This window comes from Macrotis lagotis, chromosome 5 (assembly GCF_037893015.1).
Source record: "Macrotis lagotis isolate mMagLag1 chromosome 5, bilby.v1.9.chrom.fasta, whole genome shotgun sequence".
Lineage (NCBI taxonomy): Eukaryota > Metazoa > Chordata > Mammalia > Peramelemorphia > Peramelidae > Macrotis > Macrotis lagotis.
In genome coordinates, this window is record NC_133662.1 from 186562901 (window position 1) to 186578204 (window position 15304).

Below are 15304 nucleotides of genomic sequence, written 5' to 3' on the forward strand. Positions count from 1 at the left end.
TTTGTACTCACACACAAAGTAGCTGTGTGAACTTGGGCAAGTCACTTAATCCTCTTTGCCTCAGTTTTCTCATCTGTAAAATGAAGGAATTGACAAACCATTCCAGTATCTTGCCAAGAAAACTCCAAATGGGGTCATAAAGAGTCAGATATGACTGAAAGGAGTAAATAGCTGCAAAGAGTCTCCTTTTCCAGTTATCTTTTATGTATTTCCCTTCCCCATTATATTATTAGCTTCTTGTAGGCAGGGACTGTCTTTTCTTTTTTTAAAATCTGAATCCCCAATCTTTAGCATAGTGCCTAGGAAGCAGAAAGGCACTTAGTAAAAGTTTGTTGTATTGTATTACAAGGAAAGCAGGACAATGCCAAGGAAAGGGGATACTTTCTCTAAAAGAGAAAGTTTAAAAATGTCTCCTAGATAGGTATGGTCAGAATTACAAGTCAGAAAGACTTGAGTTGAATCCTGCTTCAAAAACTTACTAACAAAGTAACTGAGCATCATCCAAACTTTTTCAGTTCCAGGTTCCCCATGTGTAAAATAATGGTCTCCCTCACATGATTTCTTGTGGAGTTTCAAAAGAGATTAACCCATATAAACTGTTGTGTAAGTATTAAATAATGATATGTTAATCACTATTATTACTATAGATAGTACATGAAAATACTATATCACCTTCCTTCAAATATGTCTGACAGAATGAAAATGAGAACAAGTATACAAATGAAAAATAAAGTATTATGAATGAGATGTAGACCAAACAGAGGCACAACTCTGAAGTACTGTATTTCCCCATATCTAAGATACCCTTTAATTTTGGGGTCCAAAATTTGAAAAAATGTATCACATAAAGTTATTGAACTCATTTTATTAATCATGAAATTCAAGGACCTTCTGCTCATAGCTTTCAGACATCTTTTGGGCAAGTCTGGTATGTGTGTGTATATGCATGCTTAATCCATGAACCTGACGCACCACTTGTCTCCTCCTTTGAAATCAGTCACCTCTTTTTCATTAGGAATTCTTCTAGCCTCCTGCTGAACCATCTTTGTGGAAACAGGAATTCCAATGGCCCTTTGCTCTTCAATCCATCTCTTCAATTCCTTTCTAGTTCAGATCAGAGACTGACTTGCCTCTCGTGGCCGTCTTTTGCCAGAACATTTTCTCTTCCTCCCTTAGCCAGTCTAGAATTGTTTTCTCAGTTGAAGGAGGACCAAACTTATGTTCAGCAGCATGATTTCCATTCATTTTTGCAAAATGGATCATTTTGAACTTGAATTCAGCACTGGATGAAAATCTTTTCGGGAACCATTTCTGGGCAGAACAGTCACCTAATATACCAGTAACAAATGTGCAAGAATGAGCGTAAAGACAACAAGCAGGAAATGCAAGTAAAAAAATCTACAACCATTATATAAGACACTCCCAGTTTTTAGACCCCAAATTTTTTTTTTTAAATGGTGCATTTTATACATGGGGAAATATGGAATCTAGAAGTCTCATAGTATGTATACCTTTCACATTATCCAGTCTATTCAGATAGCCAAAACTGCATACACATTTAAATTCCTTATTCATCCTCCATAGAAACAATCATATACCCAAGTTCTTTTTAGATCCCCTGCTTTTCATTCTAATAAAGCACAAATCCTCCAGTAGGCCAATTTCTCTCTCTCTCTCTCTCTCTCTCTCTCTCTCTCTCTCTCTCTCTCTCTCTCTCTCTCCTCCCCTCCCCTCCCCAAGAATTTTAACTTCATTCAATACAAGACTATTTTATTAATTCACAAGTAGCCACAGCATTTTATTTTAATGAAATACCTCATTTGGATGGGTATTCAGTGAGGATTGCATATAAATAGAGGTTGTCTCAGGAAGGAGTCTAGCCAGAAAGCAACTTTACCCTACTAAGTCAATACAGCAACTTATGCCTTTGGGAGAGTAGTATCTCTCTTTTTCTTCATTATATTTTTCTAATGTGCCAAAAAAAACCCCACCTCAGCAGAGTTTCTCAATATATAGATATAGATTTAGATTTAGATACATAGATATAGCTATAACTGTTCAAATAACAGAAGAGAGCAATAATGGTAGAGCTAAACTGTTTATAAAAAGGGTTTTCTAGTAGTTGCCCTACTTCGCCTTGGACAGAGGTCAGAGTGAATTCTACAAACATTAAATTCCACATTATTAGCAAGGATGTTACAGATAGGTTCTAGTGTACTTAAAAAAGTTATACTAGTAGGGGCGGCTAGGTAGCAAAGTGGATAAAGCACCAACCTTGGAGTCAGGAGTACCTGGGTTCAAATCTGGTCTCAGACACTTAATAATTACCTAGCTGTGTGGCCTTGGGCAAGCCACTTAACCCCATTTGCCTTGAAAAAGCCTAAAAAAAAAGTTATAGTGGGGGGGGGGCAACTAGGTGGCACAGTGGATAGAGCACCAGCCCTGGAGTCAGGAGGAGCTAAATTCAAATCTGGCTTCATCCAGCTTAATAATTAGTAGTGTGACCATGGGCAAGTCACTTAACCCTACTGCTTGCAAAATAACAAAAACAAAAAAAAAGTTATAGTAGGGGAACCCAATTTAAACATATCTGATTCCTAAAATCCCCCTGCCTCTGAACAGATAATTGAAAACTCATGAACTTGTCATGAAATTGTAAAGGTCAGAGAAAAGTCCCCAATTATGGAACAGAGGCACTCAACACGATGGAGATGCAATAGCAAGGGTTTATTAAACTAGCTCAAGCTAGGGTTCCATCCTAGGATAGGGCTAGGATCCTGGAACCTCGAGTAAAGTGAGGAGAGACCTTATATATGGCTCAGTGGGGGGTTTCCAAGCATCTGCCTGTTGATTGTCTTGAGATGGTGCAGCGTGTTCTTATTGGATGTAGGTCCTCAGAGAAGCCCCCCTGTTGCGTGGTCCGAGAGCTGACCCAGCAGAATCTCCAGGAGCTGATCAGGCAGAAACTCAGCAAGCTGACCAAGCAGAGACTTAGGAGCAGAATTTAGGCAAAAGTTCATAGGTTTCGAAACTCCGGGTCTTACAAAATGACCTAAACTGTGGTTCCATGAAGCCAGGCTTTATCATCAACACAGAAGGAAATAATAATAATAACCTATATCTATATAGGACTTTAAGGAAACTAGTGGAGCACTGTGGATAGAGTGTTGGGATAATAGTCAAATCTAGTCCTGAAGATAGGAGGAAATGGGATTCAGGAAAGGGACTTAAAGATGGGATTCATTTGGGGAAAAATTCACCAACTCTGACTTAGAAGGGTAAGAAAAAGGCTTAAATTCTAATTCACAGGTTTGCTTGAAAGTTTACAAGTATGACATAAAGTTCACAAGGTTACATTCTTTGGAGAAGTGGTAAGATAGTGGGTTTCTTAAAGGACAGGTTGATTAGCAGAAGTTGAGGTTTAAAAGACTAAAACGCTTCAGAAGGAAAAAAAAGCAAAGCCAAGAAGCCAAAGGGAGCTAGGGGCCATATTAGTAATTACAAAATAGGAGAAGAGTAGTCAACTTAAAAAGGAAAAGGGAAAAGAGAAATAGTTTAGAAGAGAAAAGAGTACAAAAGATGGCAGGGAGTCCATTTATAAGTATCTGAGACTGAATTTGAACTTGGATCTTCTAGATTTTGACACTATTCACAATAAACCTGACTACCTAGTTAGGCAGAGGTGCATGTGGTTTTATAATCCACAGGTCAATGGATGAATTCAATTTGTCAAATTAAGTGCTACTACTCACACTCTGGGACACAGTTTCCAAATGTGATATGTAGCCCCAGGAGTTGATGACTCAGAAAGTTTGTCAGTGGTAAAATTTGAAGGATTCCAGGCATCTCCTTCCTTTCCCTCAATTTCTATTTCTTGGACCTTTTATAAGTAGTAGGGTCCAAGTCAGATGACTTGACTCCTTGGAGCTAAGGAATTAAAGATTTAGTTTTAAACAGGGGTAGAGGGGAGAAGGATACTGTATTAAGGTATTATCAGCCATTTACTAGTTGATCTGAACAACTAGCTAGTTGTCTGTATGGATCCTGAGGGACTTCAGAGCTTGTCAATTTTGATTGAAAAAGAAGGAAAAAGACTTTAAGAAGAAACACCTTAATGGCAACCTGGATTCAATTACCATCTTAGACAACCAGAAGTTTGAGAGCACTGAGTGTCTGGATTTGAGGTGTTACAAGAAACAGAGAAGTTTTTAATACAACTGTCATCAACTTTATAATTTTGCCATGAAACTATATTAATATTTTGCTAATTTAACATACCTTGGGGAAAAACTGAACCTATACAGAAATTCACAGGTTCACATGCAGCAGTCCTATTGAATCGTTCATGTCTGTGGATGATCCAATTCATAATAAAAAACATAATTTTTTAAAAAAAATTAAAGTTTCTCCTAGACCTCATCTAGGTATTGTCAGAAAGAATAGAGAATATGAGGCATATCAAGAGCAAAAAGGCATGTGTTACATTTTGTAAATACCAACAAAGGACATTGGGAGTGGAGAGGAAGGAAGGAAAAGAAATGAGTTAAAAATGGTCTCTTTGGAAAGAGACCTCAAGACCATTCCTACAATACATATATTACTACTGAAGCCCTCTTGACAAAAAGCATACTCATTCTTCAAAATGTAGATCAGATCCTATTTCCTTTCTGGTTCCCCAATTAAAATCCCATATTCTACAGGAAGCTTCTCCCAACCTCTCTTAAATATAGAGCCTTCCTTCTCATATTTATTTCCTATTTATCCTATAGTTTGTTTTCTTTGCTTATTGTCATCCCCAATAGATTGGGAACTCTTTGAGGACAGGGACTATCTTTTGCCTCTTTTGTTACCTTGGTGTTTAGCACAATACCTAGAACACAGTGAATGTTTAAGAAATGTTTATTGACACATCCATTGAAAATTATTTTTTTCTCTTTGTTACTAATATTTTTGTAATACAAGCAACACTGGAAGTTAGGAAGACCCAAATTTCAGTCCTCCTTCAGACACTTACTAGTTCTGTGACTGGACAAGTCTCTTATCCTGTCGGCCTCAGTTTCTTCACCTGTACAATAGGGCTAATAATAACACCTACATCACATTTATGAATGAGAATGTGCATACACAATCTACTATATATGTATATAATGATATATATATATATATAATGATATATATATATATATATATATATATTGATACGAGATTGGAATGGACTCCCATTTGAATGTTTTATGATCATAGGCCCACCACATAGTTCACCTTCTTCCCTTCTCTTTTGTTCTTTCCAAATGCTCCTTCTCCACCCCACCCCCGCCCCATACACATTCTTAAAACTCAAAAAAAGGAATATGATCTAACTCATGGCTAACAGAAACTTAACCCAAAGATTTAAGATTATAAACACAGATGCAAGAAGGCAAGATGCAGAATGAATCACAGTTTTTCTCCATGTCTACCCTGATCTTGCCTGATCCATAAGCCATGAGCTAGCTTCATGGGGAAACCCTTGGAAATATTTGCTAGCAACGAGATTCCTAAAGGAAAAATATTGACCATAGGATCTTTTTTGCCTTCTTCCCAAATGGAACTGAAACCTGGATTCAGAATCTTTACATTCTTCATCTTGTGATTTTTTTCAATTGCGTTCACAAACTGAGCATCATAGATTTAGAGCTGGAAGGAAACAGAGATCATCTCACTAACTTCTTTATTTTACATGTGGGGGGGAGATAAGAGATATTAAATTACCTGTCATGGATCACACAACAAATGAGGGGTAGGGGTGCAAGAAAATTTGACTCTGGGTCTTTCTAAGTCCCTATTTAACATTCTAAAATGGAACACTCCCTCTCCATCACTTGAAAGCTGTATTGTATTTCCTTCACTCTTTTTGCCTCATTGCAGAAGGAATAGCTATAAGGTAGTAAGTAAACTGAACTATACCTTTCTATCAAACAAGAAAGAAAATTTCTGTAAGACATTTACTTTATGCTTTTCCACGCTGCCCAGAAGAGGGGTCCATACGGCATTGTTCACGGTTTCCATTGTAACTTTCAAGGGAAATTTTCACAATGTCCAGAGCCCTGGATGTCTTGCAGATGAAGGAGGAGGATGTCCTCAAATTCCTCACTGCAGGCACCCATTTGGGTGGCACCAATTTGGACTTCCAGATGGAACAGTATATCTACAAAAGGAAGAGTGATGGCATCTATATCATTAATTTGAAGAGAACTTGGGAAAAGCTTCTGCTGGCAGCTCGTGCCATTGTTGCCATTGAAAATCCAGCTGATGTTAGTGTCATCTCATCCAGGAACACTGGCCAGAGAGCTGTTCTGAAATTTGCTGCTACCACTGGCGCCACACCTATTGCTGGACGCTTCACCCCAAGCACCTGCACTAACCAGATCCAGGCAGCTTTCAGGGAGCCTCGCCTCTTGGTGGTCACTGATCCTCGTGCAGATCATCAGCCTTTGACTGAAGCATCATATGTTAACCTTCCAACCATTGCACTGTGCAACACAGACTCCCCACTACGCTATGTGGACATTGCCATTCCATGTAACAACAAGGGAGCTCACTCAGTGAGTCTGATGTGGTGGATGCTGGCCCGAGAAGTCCTGCGGATGCGTGGTACCATCTCCCATGAGTATCCATGGGAGGTCATGCCTGATCTTTACTTCTACAGAGATCCAGAGGAGATTGAAAAGGAAGAGCAGGCAGCAGCTGAGAAGGCAGTGACAAAGGAAGAATTTCAGGGTGAATGGACTGCACCTGCCCCAGAATTTACTGCTGCTCAGCCAGAGGTGGCTGATTGGTCTGAGGGTGTCTAGGTGCCATCTGTGCCCATTCAGCAGTTCCCTACTGAAGACTGGAGTGCTCAGCTGGCTACTGAGGACTGGTCTGCAACTCCTACTGCTCAGGCCACTGAATGGGTAGGAACTACCACAGAGTAGTCCTAAGTTTTACCCAGATGCTCTAACAGTATTGGAAAAAATGCTGATGGAAAATAAACATTGGTTTCTTAACAAAAAAAAAAAAAAAAGACATTTACTTTATGCTAGGCACCATGCCAGAAACAGTGGATTAAAAAAAGACAAGAATGAACATTCCTGCCCTTACATTCAAGATATAAATAAATTAGAAATTTATGTAAATATAAGGTTTATACAAGGTAGGAGGCATAGGTACCTGGGGCGGGGTAGAAAAGGTAAGGAATTGTACAGAGTTGAACCCTAAAGCAAGCTTACAATTCTAGGGAGCAGAAGTGAAGAAGGAATGCATTTCAGGTACAGGGGAAAGGGTATAGTTACATGAAGATGGGAGACAAAATATTATGTATTAGCAAGTAGACTAAACTGGCTGTAAGGTAATATGATTGAAGAATAGTAATTTTCAATAAGCCTAGAAAGGTAGGATGGAGTCAAATTGTGAAGGGTGGTGGATAGATTGGGAAAAAAAAGGTTATCTCAGGCAGGGAGGCAATTTAATAAATTATTATAGGCAAGGGGTGATAATTCTCTGAATGAGAGTGGCAATCAAATGAATGGAGAAAAGCAGACAGATGCAAGAAGTATGTGTAGGTAGAATTAACAAGATTTGTCAATTGAGTTGTATAGAGAAGATATGAAAGAGGTAAGAATTAAGTCAAAGTGAATAACGGAAAAGATTGTGTGTGGTTACTCTCACCTTGCTTGTTATACTCATGCAAGACATTCCATTTCCTGACTTCTACCATTTTCCCCATGCCTAAAATACTTTCTCTTCTCATTCTTGCCTCCTGGTTTCCCTGATTTCCTTCAAGTATTAGATAAAATTCCATCTTTTACAAGAAGACATTTTTGAATCGTCCTTGATATTACTGTCTTCCCTCTTAATTCCAATTAGTCCTTATATGTCTTGTTTGTACATAGCCTTTTGTCAGTTGTCTCTCCCATTAGTCTGAGTTCCTTGAGAGCAGGGCTATCAATTGCCTTTCTTTATATCCACATTGCTTGGAACAGTGCCTACCAGAGAGTTGTCACTTTAAATATTCTTATTGACTGACTCAACAGAAATGGCTAAATAAGGGAGAAAGTTGTGTTTTAGGGGAGAAATAATGAATTCTCATTTGAATATGTTATTTGATATGTCTCTAGGACATTATTGGAATTATCCAATAGGCAGTTGTTGATATGGGACTGAAACTCAGGGGAGTTGGATATAAACACCTAGGAATCATCTATGTAGAGAAAATAATTGTATCCATAGATACTTCTGGGGTCACCAAGAGAGAGTATAGAAGGAAAAGAGAAGACTTAGCATACAAGCTTTGTAAATCAGTCACAGTTAGGGGGTAGGATGTGGATTATGAAGATCCAACAAAGAAGACTTTTGAGGAGCAATCAGATCCATGGAGAGATAGTTCTAAGAGACAGCAGCGTCATGAAGAGAGGAAAGCATTTCCAGAAGTGGACAATGGTAAATAGTATCACATACCAAACAGAAGTCAAGGAGGAAGTAGGAAACTACACTAGAATTAGCCTAGGTCATTTTGGAAAGACCACAGTTGAAAGTAGATGTCAGAAGACAATTTATAGATGAAGAAATCAAAGCAATCCATAGTCATATGAAAAATTGCTCTAAATTACTACTTATTAGAGAAATGCAAATTAAAGCATCTTTGAGGTACTACCTCACACCTCTCAGATTGGCCAATATGACCAGAAAGGACAATGATCAATGTTGGAAGGGTTGTGGGAAATCTGGGACAGTAATACATTTTTGGTGGAGCTCTGAACTCATCCTACCTTTCTGGAGAGCAATTTGGAATTACGCCCAAAGGGCAACAAAAATGTGCCTACCCTTTGATCCAGCAATACCACTATGGAAAAGGGTAAAGGGCAGCTAGACTATGAATAGAGCAACTGGCCCTGGAGTCAGGAGTACCTGAGTTCAAATCCAGCCTCAGACACTTAATAATTACCTAGCTGTGTGACCTTGGGCAAGCCACTTAACCCCATTGCCTTGCAAAAAAAAAAACTAAAAAGGGATAAAAACATCACTTGTACAAAAATATTCATAGCAGCCCTGTTTGTGGTGGCAAAGAATTGGAAATTAAGTGAATGTCCTTCAATTAGGGAATGGATTAACAAACTGGTATATGTCATGGAACACTATTGTTCTATTAAAAACCAGGAGGGATGGGAATTCAGGGAAGCCTGGAGGGATTTGATGAACTGAGGCTGAGCAAGATGAGCAGAACCAGAAAAACACTGTACACCCTAACAGCAACATGGGGGAGATGATCAACCTTGATGGACTTGCTCATTTCATCAGTGCAACAATCAGGGACAATTTTGGGCTATCTGTGATAGAGAATACCATTTGTATCCAGAGAAAGAATTGTACAGTTTGAACAAAGACCAAAGACTATTACCTTCAATTTAGCAAAAAAAACAAAAAAACCCGTTATTTTATTATGTAATTTTGCTATCTCTTATACTTTATGTTTCTTCCTTAAGGATATGATTTCTCTCTCATCATATTCAACTTAGATCAATGTATTTCTTTTTTTTCAGCTTTGAAACTGATGCTTTTACTAAATTTATTTTTTTCTTTTTTTTAATTTTTATTAAAGATATTATTTGAGTTTTACAATTTCCCCCAATCTTGCTTCCCTCCCCCACCCTCATACTAAATTTATTTTTAAAAGAAATGCAAACTGTACATAATGGTCATATGCAATTTTGCAAGCCACCTGCTTTTATTATGATGGAAAGATCTATGTTCATATTTGTCAAGTTCAGAAAAAAAAAGATCAATTTATCCCTACTTTTCACCATTCCACAAAGATGATCCCTTAAGACATATAAAAATGACCAATATCTAAAATAACATTTAATGTGAAAGTGATGGATTTTATCAGTATCTCAAATAAACAACTTAGGGATATAACAAAAATACATTTTGAAATTAAGAAATGAACATTTCATTAAATTCTTTATTATATATCTTAGTATAATTTTCATTTAATGCCTCTACTTTGATATTCATCCATCTTGTATAGTCTGGCTCAGAGAAGTACTGATGGGAGTTCAGAAGGCTGAGGTTTTGAATAGCTAATGACCCAAATTAGCACATCTAATCTGATGAGAAACAAGAGTTCCCAGACTACTACCTTCAAAAAAGAAGTTAACAGGCCTGCATTCCTACTACAATTATTTATAACATCTTCAGTTAAACTTACAAACTTTATTTCTTTCCTCAATTGGAGGATAAAGTATACACACACACACACACACACACACACACACACACACACACACACACACACACACACACACAATAAAGGACCATAGGTACAATATCATTTCCTCTTAACAAAGGATACTGCCATTTTATCCCAAACAGCTTGATACAAGTGCATTCCTGGATCTGAACAGCACTACCACCAAATTCAGGAGATGCAAATAGTTTACAGCATTTAGGGAAAAGAAGGGAAAGTCAACGTAAAATGTGATCTTTGCTCCCATGAATTTTTTTTTTTTTTTAGGTTTTTGCAAGGCAAATGGGGTTAAGTGGCTTGCCCAAGGCCACATAGCCAGGTAATTTTTAAGTGTCTGAGGCCGAATTTGAACTCAGGTACTACTGACTCCAGGATGGGTGCTCTATCTACTGTGCCACCTACCCACCCCCTCCCATGAATTTTTAACAAGTACTAATTACAGAACTAGTATTCAAATCTCAAGTGTTACTTTCTACCAATGTGAACCTGGACAAGTCAAAACTCCTCTGAACCTATTTTCTGATCTATAAAATAAGAAGGATGGAACAGATGACCACTAAGGTATGTCAGACTTTAAATCTATGATCCTATGACTTTCAAATGACTAGGGAAATAATTGTCACACCAGTGTATGTGACATTTCTTTTTTGCTTCTTAAGCATCAAATTTGCTTCTTAAGATCAAGTCAAAGATTCTTCCTTCTCTTCTTTTTCTCCAATTGTTGCTGTACTCTTTCTTCTTTTTTTTCTTCAAGTAATTAGTCATATTATCAAATGTGGTCTTATAGAGACTGCTAAAGCTATCATCCATGCCAGGGGATCCTTCCATCATGGTCCGGTTTTCCATGTATAGATCAATGTATTTCATGGAAACAATGTAAAGGCTAACAGACTGTCTTTGGGGCTGGGGTGGGGGGGAGAAGCAAGAATGGGGAAAAATTGTAAAACTCAAAATAAATAAAATCTTTCTTAAAAAAAAAGAAAGAAAGAAAGCAGATGCCAAGAGGCAGCTAAGTGGTGCAGTAGATAGAGCACCCACCCTGGAGTCAGAAGGACCTGAGTTCAAATATGCCCTCAGACACTTAATAATTGCCTAGCTGTGTGATCTTGGGCAAGTCCCTTAAAGCCATTGCCTTAAATAAATTTCTTAAAAAACTAGATGCCAGGTTTCAGGGGACTAAGAAATGAAACAAGAGGAAGTGGAGACAATAGTTACATATTACATATGTACATGTATATGTATATATCTATATCTATAGATCTTTTTCAAGTAGTTTCATTATGAAAGGGAGTTTTGAGATGACAAGGTCACATGAATGGGGAGACCTGGGCATATTTGTAGGTATCAGGGCCAATAAATAGAAACTGAAGATTAGATTGTAGTGAGATAAATTGGGAGGAGATAAAAAATTACTGAATCAAAAGAACAAGTAAAGAGTCTGACCTTAAATCACTGGGTTTAGATCCTGCCCAAGAAATCTACAAAGTTAGAGATGTATTAGATATGTGTGTGTGTGTGTGTGTGTGTGTGTTGTGTGTGTGTTGTGTGTTATGTTATGGGGGGGTGAATAGTTCACTCTACAATAAAATTACATAAGAGAATGGGTTGTAAGTTTTTGTTTGTTTGTTTTCCAGTAAGTGGGGACTTAGAAGTACTTCTAGGGCAGCTAGGTGGCACAATGGATAGAGCACCGGCCCTGGAGTCAGGAGTACCTGAATTCAAATCTGGCCTCAGACACTTAATAATTACCTAGCTGTGTGGCCTTGGGCAAGTCACTTAACCCCACTGCCTTGCAAAAACCAAAAAAAAAAAAAGTACTTCTATTTGGGTAACTCCACCCTCCCCATATCCCCCATAGGGTGACATGATGAAAAGGACAACAATCCAGAAAGAGAGTCATAGCTAGAGGACCTACTTTGTGAGAGCTTGATAGTTCTAAAGCAATTCTTTCACTGAGTTGGAGTGCATGATCTTCAGGCTAATTATGGAATTTACTAAGATTCTGATGTTTCTTATTTAATAGTATCTGAATAGTGGCTAATAATACCACTTGGTGGTAAAATATAAAATTTGTTCTACTATAATTTCATATGCAGTCCCCAATGATACTGCTGTGCAAAATTGTGAAATAAAAATCACAGAACCTTTGGGGAAAATGGAATTAGGGACAGAAAGCTCAAATTTGTTACTGATCATGCACACACACACACACACACACACACACACACACACACACACACTCTCTCAAGACAAGGAACCTAATAAAAATGGCACAGTCTTAGACATTTTAAATGGTTAAGAAATACATAAATACTACAAATAAATAATGACTGGCCTGTACTCTGAGCTGCAAGAGTAAATTAGGTAAGAGGTCATTGGGGAAGAAGTAATGCAGACTAGCACTTCACTTGAAGTTCCTACTGCATCAGAAGATTTACCCTAAATTTCATACTTAACCTTGACAGTTCACCTGTGGAAGTGGGTTTCAGAGCGATTTCAGTTTGTGAGTTATTGTAAAGTGGTAGTTTTCTGTGTTTTTTTCACAATTTCTCTGAAAGGAATCACATAGAAGCATACTTGAAATTTAAGTTATACTCAAAATTCTCAGAAAGATAGCAATCATTTGAATAAATTTCCAGTTTTTGAAATATGGGTTATAGGAGAACTGACTCTACCTAACTTGTACATAGTTCTCATAAGCACTAATAAATTGTTGTGTGTGGAATATTTTGCTAATCTTAAATGTCATGATTAATATTACTTAAATTTTCTAACATGGAGATACAATACACTGGGAAACTTGTTTAGGGCCCTCCAACTCTAACCTTATGGGAGTTCTGAAATACAGTCCAGGACCAATTCATATTTGTAAAATGTCTGGGACCTAAACATGCATACTAAACACCATTCCAAATTTCACAAATTCAAGATGAATGAAATTTTACAACAAATAAAAAAAATGTTCCCTAAACGGGTTAAGCATGTCCTTAGAAAGGTCTGGTGCTTTCAAGACAAGGATTTGGAAAAACATAAAGCTTCTTCTGATCTGTGTAGCAGCAAGTCAAGCAAAGATATTTGGAGTAAGTCTCTACTGCAGGCAGTGAAGTGATTTAGAGGCACTATGGCATTCTGTCTGGGAGGAGAGAGAAGATTTAGAAGAGAAAAAATTCTATGGGAACATGAAGGCAAAACATAAAATGTAGATTCATGACCCTCTATTTTTTACAACCCCTTTCCATAGTCACATATACTCATAGACCAAGCAAATTTATAGTGGACTTTGATTATTTCTTTTTTTCTCTAGGTTGGCAGCATCTAAGATTCCTGACGCTGCCCAAAATCTCTCCCATATGGATTACTAAAAGGTATGTGCATTAAAATGATGCAAAGCTTGAGAAATGTGAACTGATGATATAGCCAGACCTAACATCCCCTAGAAACATACCTCACACATTGTAAACTCTTGAAATATGTGTTCAATTAAATTGAATTAAATTGGAACCAGCCATGAGATCTAGAAAAGATAGAAAGATAGCCAGAAAGGACAAACAGAGAGAGAGAGAGAGAGAGAGAGGGAGAGAGAGAGAGAATGGATAGATAGATAGATAGATAGATAGATAGATAGATAGATAGATAGATAGATAGATAGATGATAGATAGACAGACAGGTAATTCATTGAGCATTTGCTATATGTCAACCATTATGCTAAGCACTGGCAATGTAATAACAAGACAGTCTCTACTATCCAGGCACTAACATTCTAGTCAGGGAAGAATAAACATAAAAGAAACTCTGGAAAAGGGACTTTGGAGAGGAAGGGAGAGGGAGACAGGTAGAAGAAAGGAAGTGGGATTGGGGGAGAAGGTAGGCAGGCAACTAGTGTGGAAGTGGAACAGACCAGAGGGTGAGCCAGAAATGAAAAGTGAATGCAAAGTAACTGAACCTGGTCATGATTTAGATGTTCCACAAAGACTCACCAATCCTTGATTTGATCTCAAGGTGGATTATTTTCCCAAGGAGAAAGAGGTATTTAATTATTTTTCCCCAGCCCATTAGAAATCCTGTATTTGAAAGTGTTTCCCAATAGGGAGGTGTCCAAACATTTGGGTTATTGGTGTTTGGTTTCTAAAACAGAGAGGAAGGGAGAAACAAGCAAAAATTCAGCCTTTGGAGAGGGACCAGTTGGAACATTTCTTTTGTATGCATCTCTCGACAGCTGCCATCCTGTTGGATCACAAACAAAGCGGATCAGGTTCTCTCACCTTTCTCCCCAGCACCAGAGAACTATACTGAACACAGAGTCCCCATTGATTTCCAAGACTTCTCTGTGTGCAGCCAAGCAGAATGCTAAGTTTGGTGCATATTGGAAATGGATTTGAACTTACATTGGAATCTACCGGGAACTCAGCCAGAAAAAATATAACCTACCTACCATGTTGTGTGCAGAGGTCTATTATAAGGTCAAGGCATGCTGTGTTAGAAACCAGAAAGTGAATATGAAAACTGGCAATTGTGTGCTGGTGGATGAAATACTAGGGACCTGCTGACCTGGAAATAATCTCAACCCTCAGAGCTTCCAAAGCAGTAAGCATACATTGGTTCTAGGCCCTTTCTAATAGAATTACTACCTTTGGGAAATAAGGCTTACCAATATAGCCAGGATAATGTGAAAGCAAGCCCTCCTAGGAAGGAACAACTGTCCTGGAGAGAAAAGATGGCACTTGTTAAAGGTGGGGGAGGAGAGACATACTGGGGAGGTATTTAAGAGTAGAAAAACCAGTGACAGTTCTTTCAAAGATCACTGAGAATCTTTTAATGGAAGAAGAGAAAAGTAAAGCAAATGGAGCTTTCAGTGTGGATAAAGTGAAAGCCCCCTTCTGACCTCAAGGTGTAGAAGAAATCAATAGAAATCCATTCTGATGATATTATAAATACAAGAATTCTTTAGGGAAAGGTCCCTGAGATCATTACAGAGACAGAAATCACATCAAACATTTTGTTAAGTGAGTGTGTTATCCCTTCATATTCATTGAGAT

At 37.9% G+C, this 15304-nt stretch overlaps 1 pseudogene; it reads left to right on the forward strand.

Moving 5' to 3' along the window:
- The first annotated feature begins 6074 nt into the window (after positions 1-6074).
- LOC141489991 (small ribosomal subunit protein uS2 pseudogene) lies at positions 6075-6956 on the forward strand (annotated as a pseudogene).
- Positions 6957-15304: the final 8348 nt, after the last annotated feature.